The sequence below is a fragment of the Dipodomys spectabilis genome, unplaced genomic scaffold, assembly GCF_019054845.1.
Source record: "Dipodomys spectabilis isolate Male_0828 unplaced genomic scaffold, ASM1905484v1 ptg000146l, whole genome shotgun sequence".
Lineage (NCBI taxonomy): Eukaryota > Metazoa > Chordata > Mammalia > Rodentia > Heteromyidae > Dipodomys > Dipodomys spectabilis.
This window is the reverse complement of record NW_024870823.1, coordinates 1,386,452-1,414,038: the sequence shown is the minus strand read 5'-3', so window position 1 is coordinate 1,414,038 and position 27,587 is coordinate 1,386,452.

Sequence of the window (27,587 nt, the reverse complement as noted above, 5' to 3'; positions counted from 1 at the left end):
AGAGCAGAAAATCATCTCAATAGACCAGATCAACTTTAATGGAGAGCTGAAGAGGGACTCCATAGTGACCTGAGGAGTGTCAGGAGATATGAGGCATGGCGTGTTGGGAGGCGAAGATGAAATGATTGAAGTAGAGTCCTGGGTAAAGGTGGCTGGCAGGTACAAAATGTTTCTTATCAGGTTTTGCAAGTTTGTGGTTTCAGCCTGAAGTAATTTATGTGCGCCTGGTTCCAGAAGCCTGTTGTGCAACCCACTGAGCAGGTCCCGGTTCAGCCAGGTGTGGTTTGCTTTAAGGAATTAAGGTGCCTGTTACCTGGAAGACTGGGAGAGAGCACTTACACATTTTGGGGGATTGCAGATTCCCATCAAGCCTGATTGCTATGTGTGTAGTTGCAATATGCCTATAAATGTCTTTAAAAATCTTACATAAAAGTGAAGTCCAAAGCGAAGAAACTCTTTTTTTTTTTTTACAATTCTTATCTTAAGAAAATGATATGCTCCAAAGATATAGACAGACCACCTAAAAATATTGAATGCCACATTTTCCCTTCTTTACTTTGATTCTAGAGGACAAATAGAATATTCACTTCCCATTCTCCCTTGCAGTTATGGAAATGTTTCTTACAAAGGTTTTCTCTTCCTAAAAATGAAGAGAAAAATCTCAAAAGAAGCACAAGGGCACATCTCCCTTCTTCCTGCCTGGGTTTCAGAAAGAGTTGCCTGCAGGCATCACAGTTATTTTGTAGTAATAGAAATAAAACTAAGGATGAAAAACAAGAGATAGGAAAGCTAGGACTGCTATACCTATGGCCATTGCACCAGCCCTGGACTGCTTTTGAAGATAAAGGTGAAGTCCAAGTGCTTTTCCTACGCTATTCTCTCACACGGTCACTTGAAATCAACTCTTGGCAATAGACCCCCCCCCCCCCCAGCAGACACCATCAGTGGCTTGTTTCTTTGCATGTTGTCCTTTGCAGAGTTACTTCCTCTTCTATTGCCCCACACTCTACATTCTAAAGAAAAGCTGCACCTAACTAATTGGGATATAAGTTGCTATTTACAGAACCCAGAACATCTGATAACCTAACAAATTAGATCACAATGTGTAAAAATTGTTTGACTTTAAGAAAAGCAATGTCCTGGTCTCAAGAACTACAAGAATTAGTCCCATGAGGTCAAAATCAATTGCAATGTTCTGACAGAAGAAAAATGATAGACTTGTGAATGACAAAGATTCTGTGCCTTCTTTCCCTCCCTATAAAACTCTCTGCAACTCTAAATTCCTCAGGATGGTCTTTTGAACAAGAGTGCTAGCCCTTAAATAAACCTTATCTCCTTCCACCAACTATTATCTGTCTAGTATTGACTTTCAAGTGGTGATCTGCAGTATAACTATAGCTCAATTGAATTCTGCACTATGTAGTTGGAGACAGCATCTGATCCTGAAGGAAAATTGGGCTTCCTGGTTTATGTAGATAGGAATAAAAATGGCAGACCTAACATCTGACAGATAATATGTGATCTATCATAGCCCCATTCCCATAATGCCCTGGGTTCCCAGTCAAATACATCTTCTTATAATGCTATAGGTTCCTGTTCAACCAATAAAATGAGCCAGGATGGTCCAAACACAAGGCATCAAGAAATCAAAGGCCAGGGGATAACCCAAATCCAGTAGAGGGAAAGAAATAATTAAAATTAAATCAGAATTAAATGAATTAGAATCCAAAAAAGCAATAGAAAGAATGAACAAAACAAAGAGTTGGTTCTTCAAAAAAATTAACAAAATTGACAGACCCTTAAAAAATCTTATCAGAAAAAGAAGAGAACACATCCAAATAAATAAACTCAGAGATGAGAATGGAAACATCCCCAAAGAAACAACCAAGATTCAGAACAGTATAAGGGAACACTTCTCAAAACTTTATGCTAATAAGTTTGAGAACTTGGCAGAAATGGACCTTTTTCTAGCAAATATTAACATGCCAAAACTAAACCAAGATGAGTTAAACCATCTTAACAGGCCCATATCAAGCACTGAAATGGAAACAGCAATAAGAGACCTGCCATCTAAGAAAAGTCCAGGACCAGATGGTTTTACAGTGGAATTTTACAAGGCCTTCAAAGCAGAGCTCACACCAATACTCCTCCAACTCTTCAATGAAATTGAAAGAGAAAGCTCACTACCGAACTCATTCTATGAAGCCATCATAACCCTCCTCCCAAAACCAGGCAGGGACTCATCAAAGAAAGAGAACTATAGACCCATTTCTTCGATGAACATTGATGCAAAACTTCTCAACAAAATTTTGGCCAATGGACTTCAACAATTCATCCAAAAAATCATAGACCATGATCAAACAGGATTCATTTCAGGGATACAAAGCTGGTTCAATATATGCAAATCAATTAGTATAATTCATCACATCAACAAGAGCTAGGATAAGAACCACATGTTTATCTCAATAGATGCAGAAAAAGCATTTGACAAGATCCAACACTCCTATATGATGAAGGTTCTGGAAAAATTAGGAATCCATGAAACATTCCTCAATACAATAAAGGCTGTATATGACAAACCTACAGCCAGCATTATACTTAATGGTAAAAAACTAAAGCCATTTCTTCTTAACTCAGAATGAGACAAGGATGTCCACTCTCCACTACTCTTCAATCTAGTATTAGAATGCCTAGCTACAGCAATAAGACAAAATGCAAACATAAAAGGGATCCAAATAAGGAAAGATGAAGTAAAACTCTCCCTCTTTGCAGATGACATGATTTTGTATTTAAAGAATCCCATGAACTCCACTCCCAAATTACTCAAGCTGATTCAAAACTTTGGCAAAGTAGCAGGGTATAAAATTAACCCTCAAAAATCAATGGCTTTTCTGTATGCCAACAATGAGAAAAGCATGGCTGAAATCAGGAAAGCAACTCCATTTGTAATAGCCCCACAAAAAATAAAATACCTAGGAATTAACCAAAGAAGTGGAGGACCTCTATGATGAAAACTTTAAAAACCTGAAAAAGGAAATCAAAACAGAACTTAGAAAGTAGCAAAACCTCCCATGCTCCTGGGTTGGAAGGATCAACATCAGGAAAATGGCAATACTTCTCAAGGATATCTACAAATTCAATGCAATACCTATCAATATTCCAACTTCATTCTTCAAGGAAATAAAAGAGGTAATCCAAAAATTCATATGGAACAATAAAAGACCCAGAATAGCAAAAACCATCCTTAACAGAAAGAACAGTACTGGAGAAATATCAATGCCAAATTTCAAACTCTACTTCAAAGCCATAGTAATCAAAACAGCTTGGTACTGGCACAAGAACAGATCTCAGGACCAATGGAATAGAATTGAAAACCCAGAAATGAACCCATGGACATATATCCACCTAATCTTTGATAAGGGAGCTAAAAAATAGAATGGAAGAAAGACAGCCTCTTCAGTAAATGGTGTTGGCAAAATTGGTTAACTATTTGTAGAAAACTAAAGCTAGATCCTTCTATATCACCCTGCACCAGAATCAACTCCAAATGGATCAAAGACCTCGGAGTCAAAGCAGACACTCTGAAAACATTACAGGATGGAATAGGAGAAACCCGATGTCTCCTTGGCACAGGCTGAAATTTTCTTAATAGAGACCCAGAAACACAAATCAAAGAAAGGTTGGACAAATGGGATTGCATGAAATTGCAAAGCTTCTGCATGGCAAAGGACATAGCAAGATCAATAGAAAGGCCCACAGATTGGGAGAAGATCTTCACTAGCCATACAACGGACAAAGGTCTCATATCTAAAATATACTTGGAACTCAAAAAATTAAATCCCCAACAACAAATCCTCAAAGAAACAACTGCCTGATAAATAAATAAGTGGGCTAAAGACTTAAAGAGAAACTTCTCTGACGAGGAAAGAAGGATGGCCAATAGACACATGAAGAAATGCCCAACCTCTCTAGCCCATAAAAGAAATGCAAATCAAAATAACCTTGAGATACCACCTCACCCCAGTTAGAACGGCTATAATCAAGAACTCTATAATAACCGATGCTGGAGGGGATGTGGGCAGAAGGGAACCTTACTGCATTGTTAGTGGGAGTGTAAACTTGTTCAACCACTTTGGAAAGTAGTATGGAGGTTCCTCAAAAGACTTCACAAAGAGCTCTCCTATGATCCAGCAATCCCACTTTTGGTCATTTACCCAAATGATTACAAACAAGATTATACTAAATGTACCAGCACAACTGTGTTTATTGCAGCATTATTTACCATAGTTAAGATATGGATCCAACCCAGATGCTCCTCAGTAGATGAATGGATCAAGACAATGTGGTATATGTACACAATGGAATTGTATGCCTCTATCAGAAAGAATGACATTGCCTCATTTGTTAGGAATGGAAAGACTTGGAAAAAATTATATTAAGTGAAGTAAGCCAGGCCCAAAGAAACATAGGTCCCATGGTTTCCCTTATTTGCAATAGCTAGTATAGGTCTGAGACAAGCAGAAAAGGTCAGATAAGTTGATGTTAGGTGAAATGAACCCCAAGATATGTATTCAAATGTTTTTTCTTTTATGTGATTGTTTCTAACATATTTATAATATGATTTCTTTGTTGCTTTGTATGTCCCTCTCCCACAGTATAACCCCTGCTTTCACTATATTTGATGTTGGTATAATTTGTGGAGGGGAAGGGAAAAAACAAATCGTTTAAATAGGGATACAAGTGCAAAAATGAGATGAACAAGTCGTTATGTCAAAAAACTGAACTTTACAACAACTTTGGCTGGGGGCAGGGGGGAGGGGATGGGGTGGGGAGATGAGAAGGGATGGGAAGGGGAAACAAAGGAGGAGGCAACAATGCTTGATAAGAAATGTATCCATTATCTTGCCCATGTAATTTTAACCCCTCTATAAAAATAAATAAATAAATAAAAGCATTTTGGAACTCATTAGAAAAAAAAGGTCAGGGGAGAAGGTATGGGAAGAGCCCCAGTATTATAATAACCACTCTCCAAGAGTACTCAATTGGACTCCTGGGTCTGGTGCTCATTTAGATGGAGAATCTGTTTCACTGCCCTCTTTTTGCTTTCAAATAAACCTGCTGCATCTGCTTTAAATGCTTTCCTCCCTTTTAATTTTTTAATCAGTGGTAAAAAGGACCCCTAATTCTAGATGGCATTAATCCTAAAGGTTAGGAGTGCATTCCTGCAAAATGGCTTCCTACTTCAAGTACCAACCACAATTCCCTTTCATAACCTGTACTCCTGACTGAGTACAGTCAAGGTTTTCAGGGCCACTCACCTGCCTTCCTCACCTTGTATGCTAATTTGCTGGAGCAGCTTAAAGTTCTCAGGAAAACATTTCGCTTATGTTTATTCATTCATTATAAAAGGTATCACCAAAGATGCAGATGAATAGCCTAATGGAGAGATGTACAGGACGAGACACGCAGGAAAGGGACAGCTTCTGTGTCAGCTCTGAGCATGTCACCTTTTAGGCAGCTGAGTGTATTTAGCTGTCCAGAAGCCTTCTAAAACCCCATACAGTAGTTTTATGAAGGTCTTTCATAGTCATGATTAAGTCATTGGCCATTGCTAATGAACTTAACTTTCAGCTTCACTCCCCAGAAGTCAGAGGTAAAAGTTTCAGCTGAAAGCTGAAACCCCCATAATCACATGTTTAGTTCCCTTAGTTAACTGCCCGCATGCTTGGGGCTATCTAGGAGTTCCAGCCACTAGTTTCCTTACATCTTATTAGTGTTCAAAAAGACATATCAGTTCCTAGCTACCAATATTCTAGAAGCTGTGTACAAGGAAACTGAGATGCAGTATGTGTGTGTATGTGTGTGTGTGTATGTATTGTGTGTGCATGTCTGTGTACATATGTCTGCACTTCCTGGCACATGAGAAAAATAAAATGATAGATTTAAGCAAATTAAGTAAAAAGAAAACTTTTTGAAAACTATAAAATGACCAGTTATCTTCAATGGATAACAATATTGTCTGGAACATTCTCCCAGGTTCTTTGATTCCAAAGGGCCTTTGTACCTTTCAGTGTTGTGGAGGGTATATATATATATATATATATATATATATATATATATATATATATATATATATATATATATTCCAGTTATATATATATTCCAGTTATATATATATATATATATATATATGTATATAAAACTGGAATATATATGTAACCACCAGCAATGCAAATGACTCTTTTCCATGAACATGCAAATTAATTCTGTCTGGTAGATTTGACTGATTTCCCACAGTTTTGTTCTATTAAGCAAATTCATATAATTATCTATAGATGTGTTGGCTCTTTGGATTGTCCTTTGAACTGATTGTAATATCTTACTGGCTTCCTCTTTTGTTAATGAGTTAAATAAAAATCTTTGGAATTTGTCCATTCTATATTTGTATGAAAGTTATAATTTTACCCCTTTAAAAATGTTCCTTTTTTGCAGTTTGGAGATTTCTCAACTAAATATAGAACTAACCTATGATCCAGCCATATGACCTTGGGCATCTACTCAGAGCATTGTAAGCCAAGATATAGTAAAGATGCTTGCACATCAATGTTCATTGCTGCCCTTTTCAATAGCCAAGTTACAGAAATAGCCCAGATGTCCTACAATGGACAAGTGTACCAAGAAAATGTGGTACATATACACAATGGAATTTTACTCATCCATTAGAAAAAATAGTATGTCATTCTCAGGAACATGGATGGACCTAGAATAAATCATATGTAGTAAAGTAAGCCAAGCGCAGAGAGACAAACAGAACATGTTTTCTCTCATATGTGGAAGCTAGATCTAAAATACAACTGAATATGATAACTGATGCAGGGCTGTATACATTCACACACAAACTGTTTAAAGGAGAGTATCCTTAGGGGAGGAATCCAAAAGCATAACTTTTCTGAACAACTAAAGTACTGTTTATCAAAATGAATACCAAGAAATAGAAACATGATTGAGGGGAGAGGAGGATGGGAGACACAAAAATGGAGGGAGGAAAGATGAGCAAATACAGACATTATGTTCAATATACACTATGTAAAAGAATGAACTCTAGTATATTACTTGTAGACAGGGATGACGGGGGAAATGAAGGAAAGAGTGACATTGTCAAAGAAGCATTGTACTCATAACCTGACTTATGGAATTGTAACCCCTCTGTACAACTCCTTAATAACAATAAAAATGTTTTCTTCACAATTGTAGTCCTAGAAGATACTCAGTAGACAGAGATCTGAGGATCACAGTTCAAAGCCAACTGGGACAGCAAATTCTGTGAGACTCTTATCTCCAAGAAACTACCAAAAGACCAAAAGTGGCTCACATTGTAGAGTGCTAACCTTGGGCATAAAAGCTCAGGGACAGTGCCCAGGTTCAAGCCCCAGGACACGCAAACACACTAAAAAATAAAAACTTTCCTTTAACAAGAATTTTCTGTTACTTGTAGACTTATACGAATATATTATCCTCCCCTCTGTACAGTATTTTTACAATAAAAATATATACAAAAAAGAATATATTATCCTAACTGATGCATATACCTATCATAGTTGTATTCAAGTATATTGATGCAAAGAAGAAAGGAGGAAAAAAAACTTCCTTCAATAATCAATAACCGGTGAGTAACCAAAACCAAGTTCACAATAGTCATACTCCAAAGAACTAATATCAATAAGTGTCTTTCTCCTAATAATCTAAATTTGAAAAGGAGAAATTTACTCTCCTCTCCCAACCTGACACTATAGGGATCCAAGAAATTGACCTAATAAGAATGCAATTGTAGGCAAAAAATCCCCTAGACAATACAATGTTATTGTATGGACATGAGCAAGAGTCTATTCTAAAAAGCCAAGATGGCCTATACTATGGTAAGGGAACTCAGTCATAAGAAACCGAGAAGCCACATTTGAAGAGGTTGAATCAGGAGTCTTTATTGAAAAGTGGGTGACTGCAGGTAGACTCTTGTCTCAAAGACCTACAGGCCTTCTAATACACTTAACACTGTTAAATAGTGAACCATGACAGTAGTAAAGCAAAGAAAGAGCAGAAAAACAGTACTAACAAACCAGATCAATCCCAACTGAGAGCTGAATGGGATGCCATGATGATCAGAGGAGAGCCAGAGACAGGAGACACAGAAACAAGAGGCATGGCATAATAGCACCTAAACAGATCAGGGAGACAGGGTCACAGGAAATTCAAGAGTTTCCCAAGTTCAAGGCACAGGACTGACAGGTCTAGTATACCTATCGTCCAAGTCCCTGTCCCTGCCTCTAAGAAGTCAGGTACATTCATCACCTAGGAGTAGGACTTTACCTATCTTCACCATAAAGACAAGATGGTGCCAGTTAAATCCAATTCCCTATCCACCTTGTGGCCAAGATGGTGCCGGTTAGATCCAGTATCCTCATTTCTCAACAATTAAGATAATGGCCCTACCTCATTTTTTATGAAGCAGCCTACACATATGAAGGGCTCTATATAACCTTCCACAAGTGCTCAACCAGTAAGGTCAAAGAAAACCACTAATTTTGAGGGCACTTTGCCTCACCTTCTCAAAAGTATGGATAAACTTACTCATATAACAGTAACCCCTCTGTACAATATCTTTACAATAAAGATGATAAAAATAAAAAGTATGGGCATAAGCCTTTAAACAATTTCTCAAAAGCTCAAACATATGTCCTTCCACACCTGAGCAGTTACTGCATGGTCTTCTAACTATTTGGGCAAAGCCACAGAGGGAGAGCTTCAGTTTTACAACTAGTAATCCCACTCTACTAGATAGTAAATTCCCAAGTCCTGACAACTTCAAGGCAGTTCTTCCTATCCAAACTGCCTGCCTCATGCTCCAAGACGTTATTTCCACTTTGCTAATAAGTCGGTCCTTATTATCTTCCTATTCACTATGATTCTTTTGCTGTACCTGAGGCAGTGCTCTAATCTTAGACACTATACTGAAGAACCAAGGAACATCTGGAACATCCCAACTACCAGTAACTGGTGTTACTGTCTTACTTTCTCTTGGCATTTTATCACTTGTCTTGATGTAGATAGGTAGGTAGGAAGGAGAGGATACTAATGCTACAAAGGAATGCAATCAAGAATTCAATGTACATACTACAAAATTAAGAAAAGTAAGGGAAGGGATGGGTCAAGAGTGGGTAAGAATGTTGAAGTAGCTGCTATTCATAAAATGACTTGTATTCATAAACTGTTTGGTTAAATAGCAACTCCATTGTACAATAACAACTACTGCTACTGCTGCTGCTACTACTACTACTACTAATAATAATAATAATAATGATGATGATAATAATAATAATGGTCCAAGAAGGGTGTAGCTTCGAATCTGGATATGTTTTCCCAAATGTCCTACTCCATCATTGTCCTGAAATAATGGTTGACTATAGGTGAGGCTACTTCGTGGTACAGTGGTCAACAGTCTCTAGCAATAATCCCAGTAGAGACAACCAACCTCCAAGTTAGCCAGAGGAGTGATTTACATCTGATTATAGTGTGGTTTCATGCATACACTTACCCTCAAATGATCAGCTTGGCTCTAAAGACACCTGATTAAGGTAAACCACTCCTACTTCTTGGAAATTTTCACAATCATGTACATATCCTTAGCATAATCATTAGCATAGTCCTTAAACCCTATCTATAAAAGTGTCTAAGACTGGGTACATGGGTCAAGCTTGTTTGTTCAGAGATATACTCTTGCTTTGTAATCATTTCTGTCTAATAACATCTAGCTTTTCTAAAATAAATCTGCTCTGTTAAAAACTCTTCTCTGTGTCAGCTCTGAATTTTTTCTTCTGTGAGACCATCCATCTCCCCTGAGAATGGGACAAAGGAGTATAAACAAAAGATAATAAGTTGAGGGAAATTTAGCAAGGTCTGTCCATAGAAATTCATTTTGGCCTTCCTCCATCTTTGAGGATAAGAGACCTGTCAGTCAGGTACAGGAAGAACACTACCCATGAGGCTCTTATGGTCTGTTTCAAGGTAGTTGTTAGAGACTCCTTCCTGTACCTATTTCTTCTCAAATTCCTTCAGCTTAAAATATTCAGTACACCAAGGTGCTATATCCTGAGAATGACCTATACCCTATTACTGATACCAAGGTAAGAAGATCCTGACTAAACCAGTGTGATATAACTTACCATAGATTGTTACTTCTTATTCATCATCCTCCCACAACAGATAATGAGCAGTTATTCAGGAGTTGATTTTCCCTGCAATTATTTGAAAAACTTTACTAAAAGTATCCATTAAAAAGTCTTAAACCTATTACCTCATAGACACTGAAAATGTAGTATCAGGTGAGCTTGTGTACCCTAAAAGAACAGAAAGAAGAATTGTTCATATTCCAACTATTTTACTTCTCTACTCACATCAAGAGACACCATAAAAGCAAAGAATAGGTTAATCAAAGTTTAATCTCTTTGGTGTCTGCTATACAAAAAAAATTCAAATGTTCTTCTTCTTTTCCTTTGTATTATTTGTCTGGCCCTCTATAACCCCAGCATGTGTCATATTTCTTCTTGATGGAAGTCTCTGGAAGGCTGGGCCATGTCTTTTGATGGATCTCATAAAGCACCCAGCACATTGGAGGCATTTCCTTTGAATTAAAGAGCATACTGGTAATTGGAATAAGAAATTAGCATTTTTCCATTCTCCTAGGGATTTCTTTGAAACAGTTCCTGGAATGGCCTAAGTTACATAATAAGCATGAGGACATTTTTTATGAGATTAGGCCATGTCTTATTCTACCTCACCCCAATCTGAACTCCAGGAAGCTCAGTGGAGAATGGAATTTCATTGTCTGTGTTTGAATATGTAAAATGTTAAAGGCTGATAGCAGCCCAGAAAGTACATTCTAGAATGTGGGGTAAACTAGACATTAGAGCTTGAAAGCTGTGTCTTAATATTTAAAATAAAATATTTTAACAAGATGCTATTTGACCCTAGGCATATTTGATCTAAAAGACAATCAAAAAATTCCCTAGGAGAAAGGGTTTTTATTTTTATGTTCCTTACCCTCAAAGATGTGGGTCAAAAGTAATATAAATGGAAAGTTAAGTCAACTTATAAAATGCTTATAATCTGAGTGATAGTAAAATGGTCCAGGGTAGGGCTTTAAAGACAAATAGGAGGTTGTAATGAGGGACCAAAATCCATAAGCCCCCAAATAGGAGGCAGATTTTTTAAAAAGGTCTCTACCCTTCCTCTATTTGCCTACAAGCAGGACATAGGTTTACAAAGACAAGAGGCATCCTGACCTCTTTTCTATATGAGAACAAAGGTTAACCACTGAAAACATCTTAGGCCTGGAATTGGAACCAAAGGAATCTATATTATTATACTTTACTCTCTAGCCTTTAATCTATCATTTATTTTCCTTCCCGTGAATTGCTGCCCCAAGAGACACAAAGTCCTTTTGTCACTTCTCTGCAAAACCTCACTATTCTTTTTGAAGATGCTGTGGAATCTAGAATTCAAGCCATCTTTTGGGGTGACTACTTATTCCCTGGATTTTTCCCCATGTATCTATGAAAAATGCATGCCAAAAAACCCACTTCTTTTTTTATCTTTCTCTTGCTAATCTGTCTTTTGTCACCAGATTTATTCCAATTAAAAACCTTGAAAGGTTGAGGGAAACAATATTTTTCTTTTACATTGTCACATGAAGTTAGGTATAAAAAGGGCTTCACTAAGCCTGGCACTAAGCATTCAATAAATTATCATCCTTGATGAGACTACCAGAAGTTTATCCAGCTACATGATCTGACCTTTGAGGGGTGGTGGCCTGAATTTAGCCCATGGGATTAATTAGATGAAAGAACACCTTTACAAAAGGGACTGGTAAGACCAAAAAAAGGGAAAAAATACACTATAACCAGTTTGAGAAAAATAAAATGAGTACAAGAACTTTGTCTTTTTTACTCTGGCATAAAGAGGAGAAAAAGGTAACTTTTTTCAACCCTTATAAATTCATAGTTGGGCAGACTACTGCAACAAAAGAGATTAACAAGATGAAAGCAAGCAAGTTTATCAATCTGTGCAGTGCATGTCCTGCAGGTAAAACTAGCAAAGATCTTCAGGCACACAATCTGGTCTAGATAATTTATGGAAATGAAGTTTATTTTTTGCATGGTAAGAAGAGATAGAAAAGATGAAACTTTTGGGGTTGACTCTAGAAAGCAGTGATCTTTACTCACTGTGCTCACATAATTCTACATAATTGGCAGAGCAATCTCCCTGGAGAAGGGGCTGCCTTTGCTCTTGGGAGACAAGACAGAGGAGAATAAGAGTGTGTGTGTGTGTGTGTGTGTGCGTGTGTGTGTGTGTGTGTGTGTGTGTGTGTTGGGGGGCACACTCAGAATCCCCATATTCAGCTGTGTGCCACCTCTGCCAGCTCCAGTGTTTAATGTTTTCATGCCCTGAGCCTAGCTTCTGCAGGCTGTTTCTAAATAAGAGGAAAATGAGATGGCTATCACCTCCACATCTGGGACTCTTAGTGAACCTACATAGATTTCCAGCCATTCCCTGACCTGCACCATCTGCCAGCCCCATGGGCTTCAGAGGCATTAGCTGAGACTGGCTGGCTGCTTTTTATCACTGCCCCTGTCTGTGGCACTGAAGTTTCCACTGTCCCTTCTCTGATGAGTCAGTAGCCACTTGTCTTCATCTGCTTTCCATCCTACAAAAAATATTTAGAGTTCCTCACATCTCTATCCTTGTGGGTTCACAACATTTTCTTTCTTGGTAGTCATATTTCCTGGGCTTCAGGAGGAAGAAGAGCATACTGACTGGGTTTCACTGCCATGCATCACTTAATGATGTTGAGTTCATTATTGTGCCAACATCACTGAATATACTTACCCAAGCTAACGATGGCTAGGTAGCCAGTAGGTGATATAACCTTATGGGACCCCTTTTATATATGCAGTCCACTGTTGACCAAAATATGATAAGCCATGGGACTGAACCTATGGTTTTGGAACATGCTAGGCACCACAGCCCAGTACAACCAAGGTACCAGGTGTCCAGGAGGGGATATGACAAGAGACCTGTGCTAATAAGCAAATAGTTCCTCAAACAGCTAGGAAGAAAGGCATGGGTGGAGATTTAAAGCGCCACCTTGAGTTGTCCACAGTGGTCCTTTATTTTAGTTTGAAGAGAGTAAGCTGATTCCAAGGCAAAAGGCCAAGGAAACCCAAGCCAGATAGATCCCTGGAAGGTCATTTATTGGTAAGAACCAGCAGTGCCCTAATGTTTTGGCTGGGTCTGCTCTCCTTTCTTAGCTCTCTGATTTATTCTGGGGCATCTCTCAGGTGACAGAGGCCCCATTGTTCTATGAGGCAGAGTCTCTGGCTGCTTCCAGACTTCTTTCAAGAAAAGACAGAATGACATTTTTCACAGAACACTAGGGGCCAACGTGGGTCCACTTTCTCTCCTAATTAAATGGAAAAATCAGACAGCTTCTTTCCCATATGTACCTTTGACTCTTTTCACATATTCAGGAAATAAATGGAAACAAATCTGCCTTGCAGATATATAAAGATGCAGAGATTTCTCAGGTAATGAGAAGAAAGAAAGAAAGAAAGAAAAGAAAGAAAGAAAGAAAGAAAGAAAGAAAGAAAGAAAGAAAGAAAGAAAGAAAGAAAGAAAGAAAGAAAGAAAGAAAGAAAGAAAGAAAGAAAGAAAGAAAGAAAGAGAGAAAGAAAGAAAGAAAGAGAAAAAGAAAGAAAGAAGGAAAGAAAGAAAGAGAGAAAAAGAAAGAAAGAAGGAAAGAAAGAAAGATGGAAAGAAAGAAAAAGAAAGAAAGAAAGAAGATGAGAAGGAAGGTTAAAAAAGAAGGGAAGAAGAAGGCAGGGAAGGAAGGAAAGGAGGGAAAGAGGGAGAGAGGTAGGAAGGAAGGGAGGGGAGGGAGGGTGAGAACAAGGGAGGGAGGGAAGACAAATGACAAGCAGATACATACCAATCAAGTGCATATAAATCCAAAGGGAAATCTAAAGTCAGGGCTGCTTAACTTCTAGGCTGAGATCTGAAGCACAGAGCTATACAACAGACCCAAAGCTAAGCAGGTCTCAGTGGAGGCCAACTAACTGAATCCACCTCTGACCCAGTCCCAACTTGAGTCAGCCTGGCTACACCATTGCTTGGTTTCCTTAGGAGCTCAATTGTGTGGAGTTTTTCTACAACTTGAGCAGACCAGCTGCAGCAAATCAATAGTATTGGATCATGAGCTGCCACCTTCCATCTGCAGGAAGGTTGCATGTCAGCAGTAAAATAAATCAATTCAATCTGTAGTTACTTGGGATAGTTCTATAGGGACAATGAGTCAGCACCACCTGGCCAGTTTACAGAGCTTCCCCCAGCAGAAGGCAGGGAAGGCATCTGCCCACAGGTCTCTGGAAAGCTCTCTGGGGGTACTTTCTGAAAGAAAGAGACAATGAAACTGGAGAAAACCTGTTTCCCACCCTGTGCTACAGCCTCAGTGCCCACAGCTCTGCAATGTGTCTGTGCTTGTCAACAAACCTCTGCACTGGCCTGCTTTTCCACACCAGGGACTTCCTGCTCATCATGTTCTCATTCAAGAGCTAGAGAGCCTTTCTCCTCTAAGCAACACATCTCTATTTTCCCTGACAATAAGAAAAAAAATGCCACTTCAAGAAGTCCAGGAATTCTAGGAAGTTTCTAGAAATGAAAAGGGAAAGTATCAGACAGAATCAATAACATCCCTGTCAAGGAACAAGCTAGAAAGGAGCGTCTTTCTCTCCAGCATAATGAAAGGTTTGTCTGCTTTTCTTTCCTCTATCCTTTCTGCTAACAAGTCATGTCTGTTTGCTCCAAGAGAAAAAAGTTACCATTCTTCATGGCAGGATTGTCTCTTTACCAATTCTAACAGGCTGAAAAACCTGAACCTCACTTCAAAAAGAATCCAGATAGGGTGTGGTATAGTGGCTCCTGCCTGTAACCCAGTGACAGAAGAGACCAGAGAGATCATTGTCCAAGGCCAAACAGTTGGCATGAGACCTTATCTGGAAAAAGCAAACTAAAAGCCAAAGGGTGGGGAACATGCGGGTAAGACCCTCAATATACTCCCAAGTACCAAAAAAAAATCTAAAGGGTCAAAGAGATCATGTAAGACAGTTAAAAAAAATAAAGATCACCTTAGCAGCTGAGCACATGTAACCTCTGGACCTCTTACCAGCACATAGCTCAGGCCAATGTATGGGTGGGCTTCAAGCTCCCTAGCAAGGTTCCCATTGAAGGGGGTCTGCCATTAGAGCTCTCCACATGCTTATGGGCTGGGAACAGCTCTGGGACTGTAACAATGGAAATTTCCTAGATCCAAATGGTCTCTTTAGGGATGGGCCTTCCAATCCCTAGTGCCTACTTCTTCACCCAGCTGACTCAGAACTGAGCCATTGCTCTGTAAATTTACCAGAGTCAGGAGGAAATGAGCTCCTTCTCCATCCATATGTGTATTTTACTTCAGGGAAGAAACTCAAGTATGCATGACTGTGTCACTCATAGAGCTAGTCTAAAATAAAAGGTTACTAAAAAATATGTATATTCCTTTTCAAAATCAAGAGGAAGCAACGTCTACAACAAGGAGAAAGGTCCTCTGGTACCCCAACTCCTCATATCCCATTTCTGTGCTCTTATTTACAGCATCATTCCTAAACCCCATCCCATCCCATCTCCTCCCTGGAAATGAACTGTTAAGTCACTAATGTGATTAACCATGGTATCCAACTTTTATGCAGCTCTTTGCCATCCGGAAGATACATCCCATCTATTCTCATGATATATGTACAATAATTACTACACACACACACACACACACACACACACCGTGAATACCTAGAGCACAACACTGATCACTGAAAGCCTTCTCATAATCCTATGTAAATGTCATCCAGCTGTCCTACCAGTGCATCCCAGAATCTCCAGTTTCCCAAAATTTCTCTTCCCTTTAGCTTGAAAAGTAAGATAAAGTTTTCCCCCTTCCATATACTCCAAGGTTTCTGAATGTTTCTGAAAGGGCTCATCTCCTTCTCCTCCTCCTCCTCCTCCTCCTCCTCTCTACTCCTCCTCCTCATCTTTCCTCTCCCTCCCCATCTCCCTCTCCCTCTCTCTTTCTCCCTCCCTCCCTCCCCTCCCCTCTCTCTCTCCCTCCTCTCTAAATTCTCAATCCCTTTTGAGAGTCTTGCAGAAACTTTTCTCTAAGGCAGCCTCTCTCCATCATTCTCAACCTTGTGCCCTCAAGATTTTAGGCAATAGTTTCCTATTAGAATAAACTTCCAGGAATTATTCATGTGTTTATTTAGGGCAAAGTTTTCCCCTCATTGAATACTGCCTGATATAAATAGGCCACAGGAATCACTGGGATGTGGAGATTTTCATTACAGTGGCATATGCTATATGGGATTGCACCCATGTTTGAAATTTTCCATTGGCTTCAAATTGAATTTCTTCTCTCCAGCCTTCCAGAAAGTGAGATACAATTGCCCCAAAACATCATCACAATTTTTAATAATGTGGAGCTATCCACTCCCTCCCCAAAAAGAAATGGTCTCCCTCAGGGTTTCAGGGAGATCTAGTAAAGACAGAAATGGACCTAGCATGCACATTAGGAAAATTTATTGACCTGGGGGTGTACATTAGCTTCTCCAAAGCAACCAATACAAGCTTATCTCAAGGTAGTAATTGTACCCAAAGAGATACAGACCAAATTCTCCTCTATATTGTATCTTTCACAACAGTCACTCCATTTAGCATTTCTTTAACTGCTAACACACCGTACAAAATTCAGTACCCGTGTTTTATATGTTTTAGTTAGATAGATAGATATAGAGAGAAGAATAAGTCTTTCAAGGTAGTTTATACCTATTTAAAAGTACTGTCTTCAGACAGGATTTGGTATTCTTTGAAAGGTGTTTAGTCACTTATGAGAATCTATTGCCCACAGAAAAGTCCTCAGGTATTCACAAGCATTTCCAGTATCTCGGTTAGCAGTTATTACTGTATACTCTCCCTATCACACACATAACAAGCACTGACCCCCCCAGTAATGTCAAGTTCACATATCCAAGATTCATAGTTCTGAGAGTATACTGCATAAAATGCTCTTGGCAACCTAAAGGGCACATTGAAGGTCACTGGAGCAGAGGAAAGAACTAGAGTAAGCAAAGGAAATAAAAGACAAGATAATTACAAGCCCAACAACATGCAAAATGCCTACCCACTGCTGGATATGCCCATTAGGCATGGCACTTAGTATCATTTACCTCAATTAAGTTTGAATATCTCACCATTTTAGGACTCCCCAACCCATGTCACCTAGCTTTGAGATTGTTGATTCCCCCTGGTCATAAGAATCCAGGTTGTGCTGGATGAAGACATCAGAACACCAGTTGGTGCATGAGTAGCATGGAGCTCATGGAGTGCCCTCCAACCCTCTCCAATTGGGCAGCTGCCTGTCAAGACTTTTCCCCAGAAACCGATTTAGCCTAATGATTGTGAGTAGCAACGACTTTTACTTAATTAGTACAGTAATCAGTGCAAATTCTCCTCAAATGGTAAAGCTCCATTTGGCAGGTGCCAAGTGATGCTTAACCAGGTGCTAAATAGGTGTGAAAGACACAATTCTGGTCTTTCCCAGCTAGTTTCCAAATGTATAAAGATGCAATGGAGTCCTAAGTGTCCCTGGATAAATAAGCTATTTAAAATTTCCCTCTAATTGCTCCAGAGAGCCACTGCTATCACCCAGGCACCTTGTCCCAATGAGTCCAGAGAATGCAAAGATCGCACAGGATCAGAGGTAAGATCCATAAGGTCTTGATATCTCTTCCCCGGATTTCTGATTCATTCTCTTTTCCGGTGCCCACTCAGTGCTCCTTTTCTGTTCTCTATTTAAAATACTTGTCTCCACTTAAAATAAGATCTGTTTTTTCATGTACTAATTAAGCCCAGAGTTACCATTCCAGCTACTGTCCAATCTGATGGGAAGTAAAAGTGTGGCCCTGAACCAAAGGAGGAAGCAAAGGTAAGAATGAAAGATAGAATCTTCCATAAGCAGTAAGGCACTCATGTGTAATTGGCCCAAAGAATACTCACTTCATTATTAGGAAAAATAACGTTTATTGACTGCTAGCTGTAGACCAGATAATGTCTATGAGTTACACTGTTTAATCCTTCCTGATACTCTGTGCGTCCAATGCTAAGCCCATCCAGGCATGGCATGTCACTGCTGAACACTGGTCCTTGGAAGATGGGTATGTGCCCTGAAATGGCCCAAGCAGGTAGAAGGAAAGGGTATATATTCAACCCTAAGAAAAGGTTTTTCTCTCTCCAAGACTTGACCTGAGGAAGAATGCATGTTGCTCTAGTTGCTGTCAATGACCTCTTGTCAAATGCAAAGGGATCCAGCCCTAAAAGCTGGAAAATAGAAGAGAAACAAGAATGAAAATTGAACCCCAACTATATTCTTCCTCAGCCTTCTTTACTTCTGGATTTCTCCCGATGTAAGCAAATAAATCCCCACATTGTTTAAGTCAACTTGAGTTGAATTCTCTGTTATTTGCTGCTGAAAGCATCCTAATTAAAACTACAGCACTCTTGGGAAGGAACTGTAATATCCATTTTATAGCTTGAGGACTTGAAGCACAGTGGGGTTAAATAATTTGACCAGGGAACTGACTGAGTCAGGATTCAAACCCAGAACTGCCTGGGGTTCTTGTTGTCTAAACTGTTCCTCTGGGAGCATAACCTCAAGAATGGCCAAGCTTCAACCCTTAAGAGTTTCTGGGAGGAGGGGGTGCTTGTTTGTTTGCTTTTTTAACAAGTGCTTTGGAGTCAAGTTTGAAAACTCAAGTTGGTAGTCAGATTGAGAAATAATATCTGTGGCTAACATCAGGAAAGCTTCTTCCAAGTGGCTGAAGGCAACCTTGAACAAAGACTTGTCCAACTTTGTGGAACAGCCGCATCATCAGAAGGAAGCCAAAATCTCCAAAGCCAACTACTTTGAGGAAGCCTGTTGTTTCACTGCGCACATCTAGCATGTTCAAGAAAAGCATGAAGTCTTAATTATCCCAGTCACCTCTCATACACAGTGCAGTTCAGGTGGGACAATGGAAACACCTGTGAATTCTTCTTTCCCTCGTTATAGGTTTGCATATTGGCCTATTCCAATAGTTGCCCTGCATTCAGATGGTCTCTGCTACCATGTCCTTACTGCCTGAAATATCTTCCATTATGCCTACCTCTACAGAGACTAGGGGCCTGCAGGCCTGCACGTGGAAAAGTGAAGGCTTTGTCAGACTGGCATATGGCCAAATCATGGCTCTATCATTAGCTATCTATTTTGAAGACATTATTTAGTCCTAATGAGCCTTAGTTTTCTCATCTTTAAAATGGAAATAATGAAACAACAGATCGGTTCCGGGAAGATGGCGGAGGAGAAGCTGGAATCTGAACAAGCTCTTGCATAGAAAACAGTTTCAGAGTTCCAGTGAACAGTCCCAAGCCAGAGAATCACACCAAGTGTGCCATCACAGGACAGAGAGTTAGCCAAGAGAGGGGAAGCCAAGCAGACACATCTGAGCGTCTGCCAGCAGCTGCTGCTGCGGCGGCAGGGTCGCAGCGGCGACCGCAGCCGCGGCCATACCTGAGCGCTCACACAGAGAGTCCGGGACGAAGGAGCCAGACGCAGCGGGCGAGCGGATTCTACTCAACACCAGCAAAAACGGACAAGGAGCGGACAATTTCATCCTGCACTTTGCAGACCAGAGACGACCCAGGATCCAAGACTCGGCGTGAGTAGCCCCACTTCCTCACTCCTTCCCAGGGAGCAGAGGAGGGAAGGCCACCCCTCCCCCCACCCAGCACCGGTGATCTCCATCTTGGATACCCACAAAGCTCAGAGGAGCGGCTAGCTCCAGCTCAGGCCTTGGAATAAAACTAGTCATTTAGCAGGTCACAAGAACTTAACGGCGAAGTGACCTCACAGACTCAGTTCCATCCAGGGAAAAATCACCCAGCTCAGGCGCCAGCCATTGGAGTGGCTCTCCTCACCTGGTAACCAGAGCCAGAGGCTGCCCCTCCCTCTAGCAGCCACCACAATCAATTGAAAAACAGAAACCCTGAGAATGGCTCCAGGCTGGGTGCTGTGAGTTTTTTTCACAAAATAGCCCCAGGGAAAAGCTACTGTTTGTTGAAAGGCCTCAACTCTACCCAGAACCTAGCCTCATAACTGCATCCCCCTCTTTTGTGATTCTCAAAGCAGATCACCCTCCCAGTAAACTAACCTGGGAGGGGGAATCTCAAAATCTTGGGTAAAGCAGAGCATTTTTCTGCCTGTTCCAACAAACTGACTTAAGAAACCAATCAAGCCACAGGACCTCAAGCTGACCAGAGACTCCAACCAGACTCTGGTTACAGACAAAAGGAAGATACAGGACTCTTCCCACCCCTCCCCCCCCCACAAAAAAAAATCAAAGACCTTTTTTTTTTTTTCTTCTTCTTCTTTTCTTTTTTTCTTTTTTTTTTTGTTTTGTTTTTTTTCTTCGTTTTTTGTTACCTTATATATATAAAAAAATTTTTTTTGCTTTTCTAAAACTTTTATTAATCTTTAATTTTTGCCTCTTCTGAAAAAATAATTGTTTTCCATTAACTTTTTTTTTTTCTTTTCTCCTCTTATAATTTTTATTTTAGGAATACGTGAATGTGTGTTTTCCTTTCTTTTCTTGTCTTCTTTCTCTTTTTCTTTCATTCTTAATTATCTTTTTGTTTTTTGTCTAGCTCTACTGAACTTCTGATCTTTTCTTCTCACTTTCCTATCCTTTCCATCTTTTCCTCTTTGTTCTTCTTTATGTGACTTAACTCTTGTCCTGCACATCCTCAGATAAACCCATAGTTAACCAGTAGACCCTACCCCCCATTGTGTACACACTTAACCCACAAACTTATTACTCAATTCAAAACCTCTGAGACTTAAATTCATTAATAGCAGTACTACCTCTTTATACCTATATAATATTTTAAGCATTTTTTTAAAGTTTTCCACATCTCCTCTATGTCCCTCCCTTTCTCTCAACATATTCATATTCCTCTATAAATAGATGGTCTTTTAATCTCTAAAATAACATTAATTTTTACATTTCTATTTTTTGTTCTGGTCTCTTTTCATTCCCCTTTCCCTTTCTTCTTTCTCTCTCTCTCTACTTGCATCCTACCCAACCTATTTCCTGCACTGTGATTAGGACATAGTTAACTCTCCCTGTGCCTCCCCACACCAATCTATTCCTATTTTTTACCCACATCTCTCCCTAACCCTAATAATTTCTGGTTTTCCAAATTCTTCTCTGCGGTTCGAAGTCCTTTAACATATAGTTGTTTGATGTCGAATAGATGTATCTGTTGAACTAGATTGTATCTGTAGACTATTGACTGTACAAATGCAAACTTTGGTTGATGGTTGCCTTAAGATAGTGTTCTAGCACAAAACTGGTGCTATCTTCATCTCAAATGGGCAGAGTAAGCCGGAAAAACACAAGAAAAATGGCAAATTCGGGTATCTCAATTCCCAATCTTGATAATCAGGGGTTAGAACAGATAATGAATAATCCAGAGGAGAGTTCCCAAACAGCTCTACAAACACTGCTGGCAAACATGATAAATGAAAAGTTTGACAATGTACAAAGGACTCTGTATGAGCGTGACAGGGAGAGAGAGGAGGCATCCCAGAAGTTTATACAGGAATATCATAAGCGTGAGGAAGCTACTCAAAAACTGATACAGGATTTGCGTGAACAACTTGAGAATACTCAAAGAGAAAGGGAGGAATGGCGTGAGCAGGCTGAGAACACTCAAAGAGATCTGCAGGAATCCCACGAACGGGAGGAAGCTAATCAAAGAGTAATACAGGAATTGAGAGACCAGGTAGAGAACACACAAAGATCACTAAAGGCATTCATGGAATCCATTAACAAAGAGCTGAAGGAAGTCAGGGAGACCACAAAGGGAATGCTGAATGGAACCCAACAGAAGGAATGGGAGCCCAAAGAAACCATAACCAATCAACTAAGTGATTTGAGGACAAACACTGAACACCAAATTAAGGAAGTAAAGAAATTCATACAAGACCTAAAACAGAGCTTCAACAAAGAACTTGAAGCCATCAAAGCTGACCAACTAGAAGGAAACGAGATAAAAAACAAAGTAGAGAGTCTTGACAGCAGGTTAGACCATGCAGAAGATCGAATCTCAGGGATTGAAGACAGCCTAGATATTATAGAGAAAGAACATACAACCATCCAAGACAAGTCCAAGAAATATGATAGATCTATCCAACACCTGGAAGACACCATCAGAAGGCCTAATCTAAGGATAATGGGTGTAGAGGAGCACCTAGAAACAGAAGTTAATGGTCTAGGAAATTTGTTTAACAGGATCCTAGCAGAGAACTTCCCAAACATGCAAAAAGATAGGCCTGTCCAGATACAAGAAGCCTTTAGAACCCCAAATAGACCAGACCAGAATAGGACATCCCACCGCCACATTATAATCCACACAGGATCAACTCAGAACAAGGAAAAGATCCTTAAAGCTGTCAGAGAGAAAAGGGTAATCACTTATAAAGGGAAACCAATTAGAATCACCTCAGATTTCTCAGCAGAGACAATCAAAGCAAGAAGAGCCTGGAACGATGTATGCCATGCCCTAAAAACAAACAACTATCAACCAAGAATACTGTACCCAGCTAAACTCTCCTTCATAACCGAAGGCCAAATAAAAACCTTCCATAGCAAAGAAAAATTGAAACAATACATCTCCACCAAACCAGCCCTACAAAAGATTCTTAAAGATGTCCTACACATAGAAAACCAACAAGACCGCAATAAAGGCCAAGAAACTGCACCCAAACTGAGAATCCAAGAACCATAGGAAGAACCCAGTTTTCGCAGCCCCCAAAAAGGTAGATAACATGGCAGGAACTCCCAAATACCTCTCAGTCCTATCTCTTAATGTTAACGGACTGAACTCTCCAATTAAGCGACATAGACTGTCTAGTTGGATTAAAAAACAAGACCCTTCTATCTGCTGCCTGCAGGAGTCACATCTTGCCCGTAAAAACAAACACATTTTCAATGTTAAAGGCTGGAACAAAATCTACCAAGCAAACGGACCGCATAAACAGGCGGGAGTTGCAATCCTAATATCAGATAAAATAGACTTCAAATTAAAATTCGTGAAAAGAGATAAAGAAGGTCACTACATACTAATTAAAGGATCTCTCCTTCAGGAGGATATTACAATTCTAAATATCTATTCACCAAACAATGGAGCACCCAAATTTATCAAAGAAACACTACTTTCCCTCAAATCCCATATAGATCCAAAGACATTAATAGTTGGGGATTTTAACACACCACTCTCCCCACTAGATAGATCAACTCGGCAAAAACTCAACAGAGAAACCACAGATCTAAACAGCTGCATAGATCAACTAGACTTAACAGACATTTACCGAACATTTCACCCAGCAGCATCAGAATACACGTTTTTCTCAGCAGCACATGGAACGTTTTCTAAAATAGACCACATTTTAGGCCACAAAGCAAACTTGTCTAAATTCAGAAACATTGAAGTTATACCTTGCATTCTCTCTGACCACAAGGGAATAAAATTAGAACTCAACACCAAAAGCCACCAAAGAAAGTCCGGTATCACATGGAGGCTGAACAACACACTGCTGAATCATGAGTGGGTCATGGAAGAGATTAGAAAGGAAATTCAAATGTTCATGCTATTCAACAAAAATGAACACACAAATTACCAGCTCCTCTGGGACACAGCAAAGGCAGTACTCAGAGGCAAGTTTATAGCTCTGAGCTCCTACATCAACAAATTGGAGAGATCTGAAACTAGCAATATAATGACGCATCTAAACCTCCTTGAAAAAGAGCAGCAAGATAAACCCCAATCCAGTAGACGGAAAGAAATAATCAAAATTAAATCAGAATTAAATGAATTAGAATCCAAAAAAACTATAGAAAGAATCAACAAAACAAAGAGTTGGTTCTTCGAAAAACTTAACAAAATTGACAGACCCTTAGCAAATCTTATCAGAAAAAGAAGAGAACACACCCAAATTAATAAACTCAGAGATGAGAATGGAAACATCACCACGGAAACAACCAAGATTCAGAACACTATAAGGGAATACTTCTCAAAACTGTATGCTAATAAGTTTGAGAACTTGACAGAAATGGACCTCTTCCTAGCAAATATTGACATGCCAAAACTAAACCAAGATGAGTTAAACTATCTTAACAGGCCCATATCAAGCATTGAAATAGAAACAGCAATAAGAGACCTCCCAGCTAAGAAAAGTCCAGGACCAGATGGTTTCACAGCGGAATTTTACAAGGCCTTCAAAGCAGAGCTCACACCAATTCTCCTCCAACTCTTCAATGAAATTGAAAGAGAAAGCTCACTACCGAACACATTCTATGAAGCCATCATAACCCTCATCCCAAAACCAGGCAGGGACTCATCAAAGAAAGAGAACTATAGACCCATTTCTTTGATGAACATTGATGCAAAACTTCTCAACAAAATTTTGGCCAACCGACTTCAACAATTCATCCAAAAAATCATACACCACGATCAAACAGGATTCATTTCAGGGATGCAAAGCTGGTTCAATATACGCAAATCAATTAATATTATTCATCACATCAACAGGAGCAAGAATAAGAACCACATGGTTATCTCAATAGACGCAGAAAAAGCATTCGACAAGATCCAACACCCCTTTATGATGAAGGTTTTGGAAAAATTAGGAATCCATGGAACATTCCTCAGTACAATAAAGGCTGTATATGACAAACCTACAGCCAGCATTATACTCAATGGTGAAAAACTAAAGCCATTTCCTCTTAACTCAGGAACAAGACAAGGATGCCCACTCTCTCCACTTCTCTTCAATCTAGTGTTAGAATGCCTAGCTACAGCAATAAGACAAGATGCAGACATAAAGGGGATCCAAATAGGGAAAGAAGAAATAAAACTCTCCCTCTTTGCAGATGACATGATCTTGTATTTAAAGAATCCCATAGACTCCACTCCCAAATTACTTAAGCTGATTCAAAACTTTGGCAAAGTAGCAGGTTATAAAATTAACCCCCCAAAATCCATGGCTTTTCTGTATGCCAACAATGAGAAAAGTGTGGCTGAAATTAGGAAAGCAACTCCATTTGTAATAGCCCCACAAAAAATAAAATACCTAGGAATTAACTTAACTAAAGAAGTGAAGGACCTCTATGATGAAAACTTTAAAATCTTGAAAAAGGAAATCAACACAGAACTTAAAAAATGGCAAAACCTCCCATGCTCCTGGATTGGAAAGATTAACATTGTGAAAATGGCAATACTTCCCAAGGCTATCTACAAATTCAACGCAATACCTATCAAAATTCCAACCTCATTCTTCAAGGAAATAGAAGAGGCAATCCAAAAATTCATATGGAACAATAAAAGACCCCGAATAGCAAAAACGCTCCTCAACGGAAAGAACACTGCTGGAGGAATATCAATACCAAATTTCAAACTCTACTATAAAGCCATAGTAATCAAAACAGCTTGGTATTGGCATAAGAACAGACCTCAGGACCAATGGAATAGAATTGAAAACCCAGAAATGAACCTACAGACCTATAGCCATCTAATCTTCGATAAGGGAGCTAAAACAATAGAATGGAAGACAGACAGCCTCTTCAGTAAATGGTGCTGGCAAAACTGGTTAACTACATGTAGAAAACTAAAGCTAGATCTTTATATATCACCCTGCACCAGAATCAACTCCAAATGGATCAAAGACCTTGAACTCAAAGCAGACACTCTGAAAACATTACAGGATGGAATAGGAGAAACCCTGGGTCTCCTCGGCTCAGGCCGAAATTTTCTGAATAGAGACCCGGAAACACAACAAATCAAAGAAAGGTTGGACAAATGGGATTGTATAAGGTTGCAGAGCTTCTGCAGGGCAAATGACATAGCTAGCAAGATCAATAGAAAGCCCACGGACTGGGAGAAGATCTTTACTAGCCATACAACGGACAAGGGTCTCATATCTAAAATATACTTGGAACTCAAAAAATTAAACCACCCAACAACAAATCCTCAAAGAAACAACTGCCCAATAAGTAAGTGGGCGAAAGACCTAAAGAGAAGCTTCTCTGAAGAAGAAAGAAGGATGGCCAATAGACACATGAAGAAATGTTCAACATCCCTAGCCATAAAAGAAATGCAAATCAAAACAACATTGAGATATCACCTCACTCCAGTTAGAACAGCAAAAATCAAGAACTCTAACAACAACAGATGCTGGAGGGGATGTGGACAGAAAGGAACCTTACTTCATTGTTGGTGGGAATGTAAACTTGTTCAACCACTTTGGAAAGCAGTATGGAGGTTCTTCAAAAGACTCCATATAGAGCTCCCCAATGACCCAGCAATCCCACTTTTGGGCATTTACCCAAATGATCACAAACAAGGCCACACTAAAGCTACCAGCACAACTATGTTTATTGCAGCATTATTTACCATAGCTAAGATATGGAACCAACCCAGATGCCCCTCAGTAGATGAATGGATCAAGAAGATGTGGTATATATACACAATGGAATTCTATGCCTCCATCAGAAAGAATGACATTGCCCCATTTGTTAGGAAATGGAAAGGCTTGGAAAAAATTATATTAAGTGAAGTAAGCCAGGCCCAAAGAAACATAGGTCCCATGGTTTCCCTTATTTGCAATATCTAGTATAGGTATGAGTCAAGCGGAAAAAGTCAGAGAATGTGATGTTAGGAAAACGAACCCTCAAATATGTATTTTAATGTTTTTGTTTCATTCATGCATGTGTTTCTAATGCATTTATAATATTATTTCTTTGTTGCTTTGTATGTCCCTCCCCCACAGTGTAACCCCCGCTTTCACTATATTTGATGTCAGTATAACATGTGGAGGAGACGGGGACAAACAAGTCGTTTAAGGATTCAGGTGGACCTGTTGCAACAATGAGAAGTACAAAATGTCATGTCAAAACCAGCCTTACAATGTCGGTGGGGGGGAGGGAGGGGGGGTATGATTGGGTGGGGGGGAGGGGGGAGGCTGGGAAGGGAGGTGAAGGGTAAACAAAGGAGGAGGCTGCAATGCTTGGTAAGAAATGTATGCATTTTCCTGCCCATGTAATTGTAACCCCTCTGTACAGTATGTTTTCAAATAAAATAAAATTAAAAAAAAAAAAAAAAAAGAATCAACAAAAAAAAAAAAATAAAATAAAATAAAATAAAATAAAATGGAAATAATGGCAAATACCTATTGGATTATTGTGCAGACTGCAGTAAGATGAATATTGATTAAGCTAAAGAGCGATCCAATGAGAACATTAAATACCTCTTGTAGGAATAAGTAACTATTGGACATTTTATTATTGTAGTTCCTATATTTAATT